Raw genomic sequence first — 14,222 nt, forward strand, 5'->3', positions numbered from 1 at the left:
GTTAGAATAATTATGGAGTTTGCGCAGCAATCGCCGACATAGTGTAACTGGGGCGGAATAAAGGGAACCAGGCTGCATTCGTCGAAGCAGATGGAAAACCGCCTTAGAAACAATACATAGACTGGCCGGGAAACCGGACCCCGACACGGATTCGCCGGGGACCGGCAGGCCTCCCCACCCGGAAAGCAGTGCGTTAGACCGCACGGCTAACCTTGCGGGGCTTCATTGTGTACATTACATTCAAATATGGTGGGATAGTCATTTCATGAACAGACAGACGTAATTTTTATGTGCAAGTGGTAATGAACACGACACTGCACGACTGTACTGGAAGGCGTTTCCAGAGCAGAGACAGCCGAGTCATCCAACATTTGGTGCTTTGAATCAGTGCGTTGCTAACCCGGGAGGAAGACTACTGACCGAGGGAGGCTGGGGAAGAGCGTCGGCCGTCCCCTTTCAAAGAAATCATCCCGGCATTTTCCTGAAGAGCTTTAGGGAAGTCACGGAAAACCCAAGTCAGGATGGACGGACGCGATTTTGAGCAGTCGTCCTCCCGAATGCGAGTCCACTGCACCACCTTGCTCGGTAAGATGGCTGGATCGGTCTGCGAAATATTGTTTATAAAACAGTAAGAGCAACTCGTCTGAACATACGTGATTCCAATCACATCCAGAAAGCCTGGGAAATCACATTTCCCGAGCATTAATGTTACACTGCCTTACGGGCTACACAGACCTGTTACCATCCCACCGGTGAATTTCTGAATTTATTCGATGTGTGTTGGCATGCCTGCTTGATAAGGACCACAAACACTGGCGCAGTTCTCTGGAATTGGTCGCAATTTCCTTGACAGATGCGTTACATTTTCCCAGGTCGCTTCCAACAAATCGTGTAAGATGATAGAAACAGGACGAAACAGCCAAAATTCAGGCAGAATAATTCCAGGAAATGGGAGGAAGTAGAAGACGTTTCAGAAAGAATGAACGCCGATTCCCATACCGCTCGCTGCGGAATATCGCGCCTGTTCCAACCGACAGGGGGAAATTCCGCGCTTCCGGCAGACAGTGGCTGACAGAGACGGGGAAGAAGCGCGCTTTTTGCCGGTGGATGAGTCGGCGCCAGACAAATTGCAGCGGAGGCGCCAGGCGCGAAGACCCAAACAGCCGCCAAAAGCGTGTGTCTGGGTGTCCGCTCATTACAAAGCACTGCTGCGCTTATAATTAACACCCGCGACGGCAACGTGCTGGGGAAACGAGTAAACAACGCGCCTCCCCGTCACATCTGCTCGCCTCCGCTGGCAAAGTACGGAGCAGGCGTCCACGAAAGCGAGCCAAAATACTGTGGAAGTATTAGTTGTCTGACATAACTGCCATGGGGGGGGGGGGGGGGGCGGTGTTTGTTGACTAAGAAACAGAGTCACCGCCAAGAGGGAGAAGGAACTGCCGTCACAAACATGTTTCAGAACATTGTTTACATTGGAGAAATAAGCTCACGGGCCAAAATATTAGGTGCTCGACAAGTCCGTAACAATTTCGTGGGTGGAGCAGTTTAACGCAAATCTAATGTTTACAATATGAAAAAATATGAATATAATATGGAAAAGACGCCTTTATTCAACTGCTGATGTACATGACTTCCCTCCATATAGAAGCAGAATTCCCATTTGTCCTGGGTTCAGCTGAGTACACGCTGCAACATTGCTGGGGTACTTTGTGTGCACTGCTGCCGAAATCCGTTCACGCGGATGCTCGAAATCCCTAATCTCCACACTGTGGCTACTGTGGCAGAACACATCTTACGAAACACCTGGCGGGAACTGGAATACTGCCTCTCCATTCTCCGAATTACCAAGGGAGCACACGTTGAGGTTTAATAACGTAAGTGGTCTTTAAAAAAAAAAACTAGTAACACTAACCCATGTAACGGCATCAATTGTAACTTATTATGTCAAACGGATTCAGTTACACATTTTTATAATCAGGGCAATATTTTGTGCTCACCCTGTATTTTATTATTTGTCTTCCAGTGCAGACAACCCACAGGTGTGCGCGACTGGTACAGAACAGCTCCTACGGCAAACATTTCGACAGGAAGCAACTTTGATTCGTGAACGTGCATTACAGAGACGGTAATCTTCAATTGCGGAGCCTATTTCTGACAAGGAACACTGAATTAATTAAGGCTGTTGTAATACAACGCAATAGTAGTAAAAGAATGACGTTCGAAACATTTAGTCAACATTTGTGATCGTGTCTTATATTGCATAATTGATGTAAATATAGTTCAGGTCCGCCCCATGAACCATGGACCTTGCCGTTGGTGGGGAGGCTTGCGTGCCTCAGCGATACAGATGGCCGTACCGTAGGTGCAACCACAACGGAGGGGTATCTGTTGAGAGGCCAGACAAACGTGTGGTTCCTGAAGAGGGGCAGCAGCCTTTTCAGTAGTTGCAGGGGCAACAGTCTGGATGATTGACTGATCTGGCCTTGCAACATTAACCAAAACGGCCTTGCTGTGCTGGTACTGCGAACGGCTGAAAGCAAGGGGAAACTACAGCCGTAATTTTTCCCGAGGACATGCAGCTTTACTGTATGATTAAATGATGATGGCATCCTCTTGGGTAAAATATTCCGGAGGTAAAATAGTCCCCCATTCGGATCTCCGGGCGGGGACTACTCAGGAGGATGTCGTTATCAGGAGAAAGAAAACTGGCATTCTACGGATCGGAGCGTGGAATGTCAGATCCCTTAATCGGGCAGGTAGGTTAGAAAATTTAAAAAGGGAAATGGATAGGTTAAAGTTAGATATAGTGGGAATTAGTGAAGTTCGGTGGCAGGAGGAACAAGACTTCTGGTCAGGTGACTACAGGGTTATAAACACAAAATCAAATAGGGGTAATGCAGGAGTAGGTTTAATTATGAATAGGAAAATAGCATTGCGGGTAAGCTACTACAAACAGCAAAGTGAACGCATTATTGTAGCCAAGATAGATACGAAGCCCACACCTACTACAGTAGTACAAGTTTATATGCCAACTAGCTCTGCAGATGATGAAGAAATTGAAGAAATGTATGATGAAATAAAAGAAATTATTCAGATAGTGAAGGGAGACGAAAATTTAATAGTAATGGGTGACTGGAATTCGAGTGTAGGAAAAGGGAGAGAAGGAAACATAGTAGGTGAATATGGATTGGGGCTAAGAAATGAAAGAGGAAGCCGCCTAGTAGAATTTTGCACAGAGCACAACTTAATCATAGCTAACACTTGGTTTAAGAATCATGAAAGAAGGTTGTATACGTGGAAGAACCCTGGAGATACTAAAAGGTATCAGATAGATTATATAATGGTAAGACAGAGATTTAGGAACCAGGTTTTAAGTTGTAAGACATTTCCAGGGGCAGATGTGGACTCTGACCACAATCTATTGGTTATGACCTGTAGATTAAAACTGAAGAAACTGCAAAAATGTGAGAAATTAAAGAGATGGGACCTGGATAAACTGAAAGAACCAGAGGTTGTACAGAGTTTCAGAGAGAGCATAAGGGAACAATTGACAGGAATAGGGGAAAGAAATACAGTAGAAGAAGAATGGGTAGCTCTGAGGGATGTAGTAGTGAAGGCAGCAGAGGATAAAGTAGGTACAAAGACGAGGGCTGCTAGAAATCCTTGGGTAACAGAAGAAATATTGAATTTAATTGATGAAAGGAGAAAATATAAAAATGCAGTAAATGAAGCAGGCAAAAAGGAATACAAACGTCTCAAAAATGAGATCGACAGGAAGTGCAAAATGGCTAAACAGGGATGGCTAGAGGACAAATGTAAGGATGTAGAAGCTTATCTCACTAGGGGTAAGATAGATACTGCCTACAGGAAAATTAAAGAGACCTTTGGAGAGAAGAGAACCACGTGTATGAATATCAAGAGCTCAGATGGCAGCCCAGTTCTAAGCAAAGAAGGGAAGGCAGAAAGGTGGAAGGAGTATATAGAAGGTTTATACAAGGGAGATGTACTTGAGGACAATATTATGGAAATAGAAGAGGATGTAGATGAAGACGAAATGGGAGATACAATATTGCGTGAAGAGTTTGACAGAGCACTGAAAGACCTGAGTCGAAACAAAGCTCCCGGAGTAGACAACATTCCATTGGAACTACTGACGGCCTTGGGAGAGCCAGTCATGACAAAACTCTACCAGCTGGTGAGCAAGATGTATGAGACAGGCGAAATACCCTCAGACTTCAAGAAGAATATAATAATTCCAATCCCAAAGAAAGCAGGTGCTGACAGATGTGAAAATTACCGAACTATCAGTTTAATAAGCCACGGCTGCAAAATACTAACGCGAATTCTTTACAGACGAATGGAAAAACTGGTAGATGCAGACCTCGGGGAGGATCAGTTTGGATTCCGTCGAAATGTTGGAACACGTGAGGCAATACTGACCTTACGACTTATCTTAGAAGAAAGATTAAGAAAAGGCAAACCTACGTTTCTAGCATTTGTAGACTTAGAGAAAGCTTTTGACAATGTTGACTGGAATACTCTTTTTCAAATTCTAAAGGTGGCAGGGGTAAAATACAGGGAGCGAAAGGCTATTTATAATTTGTACAGAAACCAGATGGCAGTTATAAGAGTCGAGGGGCATGAAAGGGAAGCAGTGGTTGGGAAAGGAGTGAGACAGGGTTGTAGCCTCTCCCCAATGTTATTCAATCTGTATATTGAGCAAGCAGTAAAGGAAACAAAAGAAAAATTTGGAGTAGGTATTAAAATTCATGGAGACGAAGTAAAAACTTTGAGGTTCGCCGATGACATTGTAATTCTGTCAGAGACGGCAAAGGACTTGGAAGAGCAGTTGAACGGAATGGACAGTGTCTTGAAAGGAGGATATAAGATGAACATTAACAAAAGCAAAACGAGGATAATGGAATGTAGTCAAATTAAATCGGGTGATGCTGAGGGAATTAGATTAGGAAATGAGACACTTAAAGTAGTAAAGGAGTTTTGCTATTTAGGAAGTAAAATAACTGATGATGGTCGAAGTAGAGAGGATATAAAATGTAGACTGGCAATGGCAAGGAAAGCGTTTCTGAAGAAGAGAAATTTGTTAACATCAAATATAGATTTATGTATCAGGAAGTCGTTTCTGAAAGTATTTGTTTGGAGTGTAGCCATGTATGGAAGTGAAACATGGACGATAACTAGTTTGGACAAGAAGAGAATAGAAGCTTTTGAAATGTGGTGCTACAGAAGAATACTGAAGATAAGGTGGATAGATCACGTAACTAATGAGGAGGTATTGAATAGGATTGGGGAGAAGAGAAGTTTGTGGCACAACTTGACTAGAAGAAGGGATCAGTTGTTAGGACATGTTTTGAGGCATCAAGGGATCACAAATTTAGCATTGGAGGGCAGCGTGGAGGGTAAAAATCGTAGAGGGAGACCGAGAGATCAGTACACTAAGCAGATTCAGAAGGATGTAGGTTGCAGTAGGTACTGGGAGATGAAGCAGCTTGCACAGGATAGAGTAGCATGGAGAGCTGCATCAAACCAGTCTCAGGACTGAAGACAACAACAACAACAACATAGTTCAGGTGCTGTTATTAATGAGTTAATCATCCGATCACACAGACGTAACGACATTTAGTTTCCAGAGGTGCCCATTTTTAACGATCAGTATTAGGGGGACCGGCAGCCAGCTTACCGCGTCCTTACCACAACTAGACTACTGGGGGTCGTAACGTACTAATTCATTTAGATTACAAGTTTGTTGTGAGATAGGTCGATATGCGAATCGAGGTGCCGCCCCACAATATTAGCGATGGCTCTTGACCAAAAAAGTTTGTCTATGTCTGCTCCAGATGGCAGAAGACAGAAACTTGGGATGAATTTTAGCTTACACAACGAAACTAAAGAATACTGTGGCCAAGTCGTCGTCGGAAGGAGGCGCGATGGAGCTGGTTCGCTCGTTCGTTTATTAACCAAAGCGCGTCGAGTGGAAATCGCGATAACGAAGCAACAAAAAGCGTTTTGTGTTCCTCAGTTTGACAGGTGCATTTCAGTTACAGGAATGAGGCGTCATTTTCGTTAATAGTACGGCTCTGCACCTCATGCAGTTCAAGACTTCGACAATGGCATCAGCAGGTTCAATACGTAAGAAGTAGTAGACAGGTCGCCCCCGTGTGGCCGTTAATGACGTAGAGCGCAATCAATAGATTTCTGCACTTGATCCATAGACGTATCTGCGCCGTGCCATCTGAGAGCTAAACAGTCATGTGTCTCTCTGGTGCGTTTTGAGGCGACGTTTGTGTTTCGAACCGTACAGGATTCAGTTATTACAAGCCCATCAGGAAGGTGATAAACAATATTGTGTACAGTTTTGAGAATTCGTTCCTTCCGTGGAGTACCCCAAGGTTGCATGTGAAGACGTAACCTTATAAAACAGGATGGTTCCTTTGAAAATAAAAACTTTGCTGTCCTGTCCTATGCGTGAGCTAAAATTCACGCTACATTTAAATGTTCATTCACGCATAATCTTAATAACTCGGAAGGGTTTTTCTGAATACTGGCTGTACCTATAGCTCGCGGAAGAGAACATAATTCCCTTACTACCTGAACTTAGATAGCTACTACAGCTATGTTCTGTGTTTGGCTTAGGTAAAGATACTGCTGAGAGGCAATAAATTCTTGCTTTTATGGCCTTCATATACATCTTTGGCTACGCTACCCAGCTTACGGTGTGTAACCGACTGTTTTTCGTACTGTTTATCTCTTCTTCCTCACTATGCGGAAAGGACAAAAACGAGTGCTGGTAAAGTCCATAATATCTACGATTTTCTCGTCCTATAAATGTATTTGGAAGTGAGTAATACATTGCCTCATACTTCTTGAACCGCCCGATCCTTAAATTTTTTCAGTAAACCTCCCAGGCAGACAACATCTCATGTAGCGTGTGCCTTGGAGTTTCAGAGTTATGCCCGTAACACTATTACGCTTGCTGAACAAGCACACGAGGAAACGTGCCTTTGTTCTTTGGACCTTCTCCATCCGTTCTATAAAGTCAAGAAGTCAAGCAACGTCAGTAGAATTTAAAATAACAAACACTTCGCTATGACGTCTTTTGGAAATGCTGCGCTTTGGTTCTGTCACTTCTACACTTCATGTGATTGACTCTATTGAAGGATTGCACAACACGTCCATTGTAGAGAGCCCTCCGTTCTTTGAGTATCAGTAACGCTTAGTCCTTTGCAGATCCGTAATGGTCAGCTCAGGAAAGATATTTCGAAGATTTAAGCACTACTCTTTGATAATATTCCCTAAACCTAATTTCTGTTTCTTGTTGTCTAAGGCATATGCATACACATAGTCAACTGGAGTCAATAACGCTCACATTCTCTATACATAAAAACAACTATTTCTTTTAGGTGTTCCTAGTTATGTAAATAAATATTATCAACTGATGCGATATGTTTCGATAACTTCAGTGCTTCCTGTAAAATAACTGCAGATACCTAAACCAGCCACATTCCAATAGAGTTTCAACCGCCACAAACAAACAAAAATTCACCATTTAAAAACGCATTGGTGTTGACGAATTATTCCAAACTGAGAAATTTATCTTCATGAAACATATAATGGACCTCATCCCTACCAGAAAATTTCTCTATGAAAGCTCAGCCAACGATCGACTAGTTACAAATTTATGCTTACAGTTTTTATAATGTGGCTCACATTGTCTATCGATAACTTAAGCTAAACAGCAAATAAGAGCATAACCCCTGATCCCCGGAAGAAGCTATTAACAAGAAATATCTCAATTTAACGAAAATGGTTATATAATATTCACCACGGAAACTGGGTGTTTCATATCATGCAGAATGCCTCGACGCGTCTCTTACATTTAGTAAATTCAGACTGAGCCGTTACAAAAGCTCACACTCATTTCTTCCGCACTTACAGCAGCTGGCAACGTTGGCGAAGTAACACGGGAACAGTAGGCAGAGATACACAAGACTGTTCTCTACTTCCACCAAAGATAAACTACAGAGCAATCGTACCTGTAATCATTAAGTATCTAATGTTAATGTTTCTTTAGAGAAAAGTAGAGAGATATTTGGAAAAGAACAATTAAAGATGAGGGAGGAGAAATTAAAACTAACATTTGCTGTGATGATTTTGTAATTCACAGAGAGGAAATGGCTTGGAAAATACATTCAAATGTCACAGAGGGGAAAAAAACTTGGAAGATACGTGCAACGGAACGGAAATCGTATTGAAACGACGATATAAGATCAACATCAATAGAAGTAAAGGGAGCGTATTGAAACTTCACAGAATGATGTTAGGTGATCCTGTGCGAATTAGATCGGTAATTGACACGCAGAAAGTAGAAGAAGATTAACAGTATTTGGTCAGAAAAATAAGGAAAGATGGTCGAAGTAAGGAGCCGGCTATAGCAACAAAATTTTTCTGTAAAAGCGGATTTTTTGACGTTGACTAGAACTTTTAAGTGTTACGAAATATTTTCTGAAACTATGAATCTGCAGTGTAATAAAGTGCAGAAGTGAAACTTGGATGATAAACGGCACTTACATGGAGAGAAGAGAAGCTTTTGGAGTTTGGTAATACAGAAGACGGCTCAATGGATCCGACAATATTCAAATTTTTGTTCTTTCCCGCTAGTATAGGTTGCAGTTTTATCAAATCTTTTACGACAGCAACGATTTACCTACATTCGACAGACAAACAATTAAGGTTACAACTCTGTAGAGAAGATGACTTACTTCAGTAAATTTTGAAACTATTTTTCTCTTCCTTTCTGTCTTGAAATTCAGACTGTAACCTGGCCCATCAGGGGAGTTGACAGTTATATAGTCCTGGCTACCAATCCAGGAAAGATGCTTCATTTACTTCGATAATCGAACAATGGCAGCCGTCCTTGGTCGCCGTCATCAGCTCGTATTTCTTGTCGTTCGTCTCGGCTTCTTCTGTTAAGACGCAGACAAGGCCATCAATGTGTCAGACGCGACGCCGTAACAGCTGGCCGCCGATCAAGCAACATCCATAAACCTTTCCGGGCAGCCGAGCTATCCTCGTATACGAGTCACTAATGAGACACGCCTACCAAAGTGCCAACTGACAACAGTGTTCGAATGGCCACGCGCCAATGGATGAGGTCCATCTCGTCACTACGATGGCTAATAGCTCTTCAAGATCGCCTCTCTTCTGCGTTAGTGTGTGTGGTCCACTGAAGGTTGCAGAGAGTTTTTGCTACCGCGTTTGCACGGAACTTCTGACAACGTTACCCTATAATGTAGCAGACAAAGAGAAAACTTTTGTCAATTATGTATGTATGAATCACTTGTCTTGTACGTGTCACACTGAGAGGTATGCTGCAGTAAAATGAAAGAGAAAATGGAAAGGGTCAATTGAAGGGGCTGTGGTCGTGTGGGACCCGGTTCAGATCTCCGTCGAGTCAAATAGCTTTACTCTTCCCAAGGTTTTTTTTTTTTTTTAATTGCTGCATGTGAGCGTTGGATTAACTCTTTGGGCAAGGCTGCGATCTACCACCTTCCAAACTGACACACGTCTATTTTCTTTTTTGCACGGAGTATGAGGACTGGACAAACATTAACCGAACCTTTTTTACGACGTAATGAAGCTTCCCAACGACTTGCTGTCGACTCTCTTAAACTCATGACATCCTCCGGATAAATTTCCGTGTTTCACATTTTTGATAGCTCGTTTAGTTAACGAGCTCTTGTTATTAAGCTGGAGGTGACTCGGTGCTTGTGACCATTTTTGTCATCCTTTGTTAGACCACTTGCCCTGAAATGAGTATTTTTCGTCCTCTATTATAACAAAGTTTAGCTACTACATAAACTTTACATTAGTAAATAAACAAAAATTCGCACTATTAATTTTAAAATGACGAAAAATACACAACATTTAGCTCATATCCAAACAACGAAAATTAAAAAGTTTCTGAATAAAGAAAGAATAAGTCAGTCACACGATTGGTATTATTTACCTCAAATAAACTTTTTTCGTTTTGGTATAATCTAGTGCACATCATAGACCATGATGGAAAATCATTCAGTTTCCTGCAGCTGTCTTCATTCTTACCACAGCTGAAAATCTAGTTCCATACCGGTTAGTTGTGATAAACCTAATTAGTATTGTTAAGTATTTTTGGCAGAAATGTTGACAGTTCTATAAAATCTCCCATGCGTCGGTTTTGCAGAGACCTTATATTGTATATTGTACTGAATTTCATGGTCTGAAAATATTGCTTCGTGCAGTTAAGTCGTCCTGGAGTCTTGATAGTTTCCTGTAGATATTTCATGTCAAGAAGTTAGTTGTTTACAAAATCAATTTCCTGTGACCAGTGCAAACTTACGTAATTTGTGAACGAAAATTTTTTGATTACTTGCATCTAATAATGTTTTAAAACGTTTTTATTATGTCGCTTTCTACTCTGACGGTGTTTTCGGTACGAATTTTGCCTGATTTTAAACTAATTTCCTGAAGAGCTAGACATCTGGAATTTTAAACACAGCTCAACATTGACGATTCGCTTTCTTGTCTGTTTACCGGTAGGGATAGGGCTGGGCTTGAAAAAAATTTGGTACAGATGACATCTAGTCTGCCCTCAATGACTGGCATGTTGTGCAGGTACTATCAGATAGTGTTTCAAGGGGACAAATATGGCGAGGAATATTACACAACCGAGAAAGAGGACAGTTCGAGGAGATGGATAATGAGAAGGGGGAGGATGAAATAGACAGAGACAGGGGAAAGATATGATAGACAGAGTGAGGGGAGGAGGAGACAGAGAGAGGTGGGGAGGTGATGGGCAGAGAGAGGGGAAGGACAGAGGGACAGGTAGAAGGGAGGAGAGATTGAGCAGAGAGAGTGGAGGTGGAGATGAGCAAAGAGAGGGGGAAGAGGGGACAGACAAGAAGAGAGGGTGGAAGTGGACAGAGAGAAGAGAAGGAGGAGAAGAGAAGAGAGAGGGGAGGGGAAGGGATGGACACAGAGGAGTTGGGAGGAAATGTGACATAAACACACATGGGCAAAACTGCAGTATAAAGCTAGTATTGAAATACAACTCTTACAAAAATCATATAAGATTAATTATTAAGATTAATTATTTTATTGGTGAGGAAAATGATAAACATATTAACATTTTATTAGTAGTGTTTCACATATGATCACGTGAAAAGACACTGAAATAAGCTTGAAATTTACCATGTCTCTCTTACGATCTAATCAAATGTTTATCCATTGATAAATATCATATGCGCAAGATTAAAAATCAGAAAATTACTGTTTTAATCAAAATAAATTTTTAACAGAACACAATTTTCATTCGAAGCAAAAAGTATAGAATAACTTCTCATAGCTCCATATGGATTCCTAATCCCATACACATTTGTGATTGTGAAGTTTGAGTGATTGTGAAGTTTCACTTCCTATAAAAACACTTGAAGGATTTCTAACGAGAAACGCATTACATCAAAAACTTCTCTCTATTTAAAATAATTATTTAGTTCTGGGAACATCAGAGGATTCTCAGTTTCAGTTTTACTTTAAAAAAACTCCTATTTGTAAGTACAATTGAAAAATCTGTTTTGTATTTTCTAAATATTCGCTTTACGTCCTTTCGAGGCAAGGATAAGATTATTTATTTCTCCAGAGAAATCCACAATGCACTCCCCTTCATGAAGAAATATACTCTCTGTTATTGTCTGCATCTGAAAAACGACACAACGGGGGATAACTCACTCGAATTTCTGGACGCTGCCATATAGTAGTAATATCTATGGATTGAGTGTGTAGCCAACATAAATCCGGAATTTTTAAGTTACTTTAGAACAACGCTGTTTGTTTTCATTTTGAGCTAAGATCAAACGTTCCATATTACACATATTTGTCCTGTTTCTACATTTTTATTTATTAGTAAGAGCAATAACAAACAAGTGTGATAGCTACGGACGCAAATCTAAGATCCGTGAAAGAGAAACTGTTAATTTTTCGATGGTAAGTCAAGTGAGATAGGACGCTTGAAAAGTCCTTTTTTGCGCATCTGAATACTCCACGCTATAAATACTCCTTGCGGCAAGTTTTCTTAACTGCTTACGGCTCAAGAACTATAAGTAACTTCGCTGACGAATTCATTTCACAAGCAGTGATTCCACCAGGTTGTATCACACGCTAAGTATCGTATTTGTATTAGTATAACGAAAAAGCTATAATAAAGATGATTTCTTTTCACACTGAATTTTGAGTCCAGGCCATAAAAAAACCTTTCTTGAACGAATCAATAAGGACTGAGCTTGGCACAAAACGACAGTGAAAGATATACATTTTCTCAATAAATGACTGCCGACTGCCTGTCTTTCAAGTTTTTCAGATTTTTATTTCTCTTATGCATTTCGGGGAGAATCTTCCATCGTCAGAGTTTCAAGCTTCACCTGGGGTTCTTCACCATCACCTAGCAAAAATAACTCACCTTCATATTGAAAGGCCGCCGGTTTGGCCGAGCAGTTCTACGCGCTTCAGTCTGGAACCGCGCCCGCAACAGTCGCCGGTTCGACTCTTGACTCCGGCGTGGATGTGTGTGGTGTCCTTAGGTTAGTTAAGTTTAAATAGTTCTAAGGTCTAGGGGACTGATGACCTCAGATGTTAAGTCCCATAGTGCTCAGAGCCGTTGGACTCATTTGAACCATACTGAAATCACGAACATCACTGGTGACCATGCTGTAATTGCAGTAAGATTTATTTTCACTGACCGAATATATCGTTAACAAAATACAAATGTGAAAAGGCTGAGAATGAACATCGAGTTTAGTAACTTATAAAATGAAAACCAAAATCGTAGACGAATTTGAGTATGTACCACCAGTGAAACACGTTCTCGGAATATTCAGGCGCCTCTACTTCGCCAGGCCATGCTGAAAAACATCGAATGAATATTGAAATCCTGACGGTGGAGCTTCTCTCCGAAATATTCATCGAAAATGAATGTCTGAAAAAGTCAACCAACTTTTATTGGTTTAAATGGCTCTGAGCACTATGGGACTTAACATCTATGACCATAGATGGTCATCAGTCCCCTAGAACTTAGAACTACTTAAACCTAACTAACCTAAGGACATGACACAACACCCAGTCATCACGATGCAGAGAAAGAACTTTTATTAATAAAACATTCAGAATAGAACCATTCCCAGTTTTCTCCTCGATTTCCATCCCCAGGGGGTATTTACTCTAAGGCAATGACGGGCCCCACACTTTAAAATCGTTCAATACATACGGTGTCGTGGAATTAAGCGAGGCTCGAACCAGATGTTAAAATATGGGGCAATGGCAACTTACATTTCCTGAGAAATGTGGGGAGTAGGTGTGTGTACAGCAACTGTGGCTCTGCATAGCCTACAATGCCGTCTGAACAACAGCAAGAGAAGTATGGAGAAAAGAAATGACACATGACAATTTCAGAAAAGTTGTTTGATTGATTGAAAAGAAAGAGCTTCAGATACAGAGCAAGTCAATAACGCATTAGTCCATTCCTGACCTTTATACAAAGAGTTATTCGGCTTGGCATTGACTGATAGAGTTATTGGGTGTCCTCCTGAGGGATGTCGTGTCAAATTCTGTCCAACTGAAGGGTTAATCCGTCAAAATACCGATATGGTTGGAGGGGCTTGTCCATAATACTCCAAATGTTCTTCATTTGGGAGAGGTCTGGCTACCTTGCTGGAAAGGTAGGGTTTCTCAAGCACGAAGACAAGTAGTAAAAACGCTAGCCGTGTACCGATGGCCGATCTTGCCGAAATGTAAGCCTAGATTGGCTTGTCATGAAGAAAGACAAAACGTAATTCTTTGCTGGAAGGGTGTCGCAGATGACAACCAAAGGCGTCCTGCTATCAAATGAAATGGCATCCCAGACCATCACTCCTAGTTTCCGGGTCATATTGTGGGCTACAGTCAGGCTAGTATCTCACTGCTGTCTGGGGCGTCTCCATATAAGTCTTTTCTGGTCATCGGAGCTCAGTTCGAAACGGGAGTCTTCACTAAAGACGTGTATGGAGACACCCTGGACAGTAATGTGATACCACCCTCATTGTCTCCCGCCATACGGCCCTATAACCAGAGGTGATGGTCTAGTGTACTATTTGTTTTCATAGGAGAGCCCCTTTCAGCTGGTACGCGGAGAGAGT

The sequence above is a fragment of the Schistocerca gregaria genome, chromosome 1 (genome assembly GCF_023897955.1).
Source record: "Schistocerca gregaria isolate iqSchGreg1 chromosome 1, iqSchGreg1.2, whole genome shotgun sequence".
Lineage (NCBI taxonomy): Eukaryota > Metazoa > Arthropoda > Insecta > Orthoptera > Acrididae > Schistocerca > Schistocerca gregaria.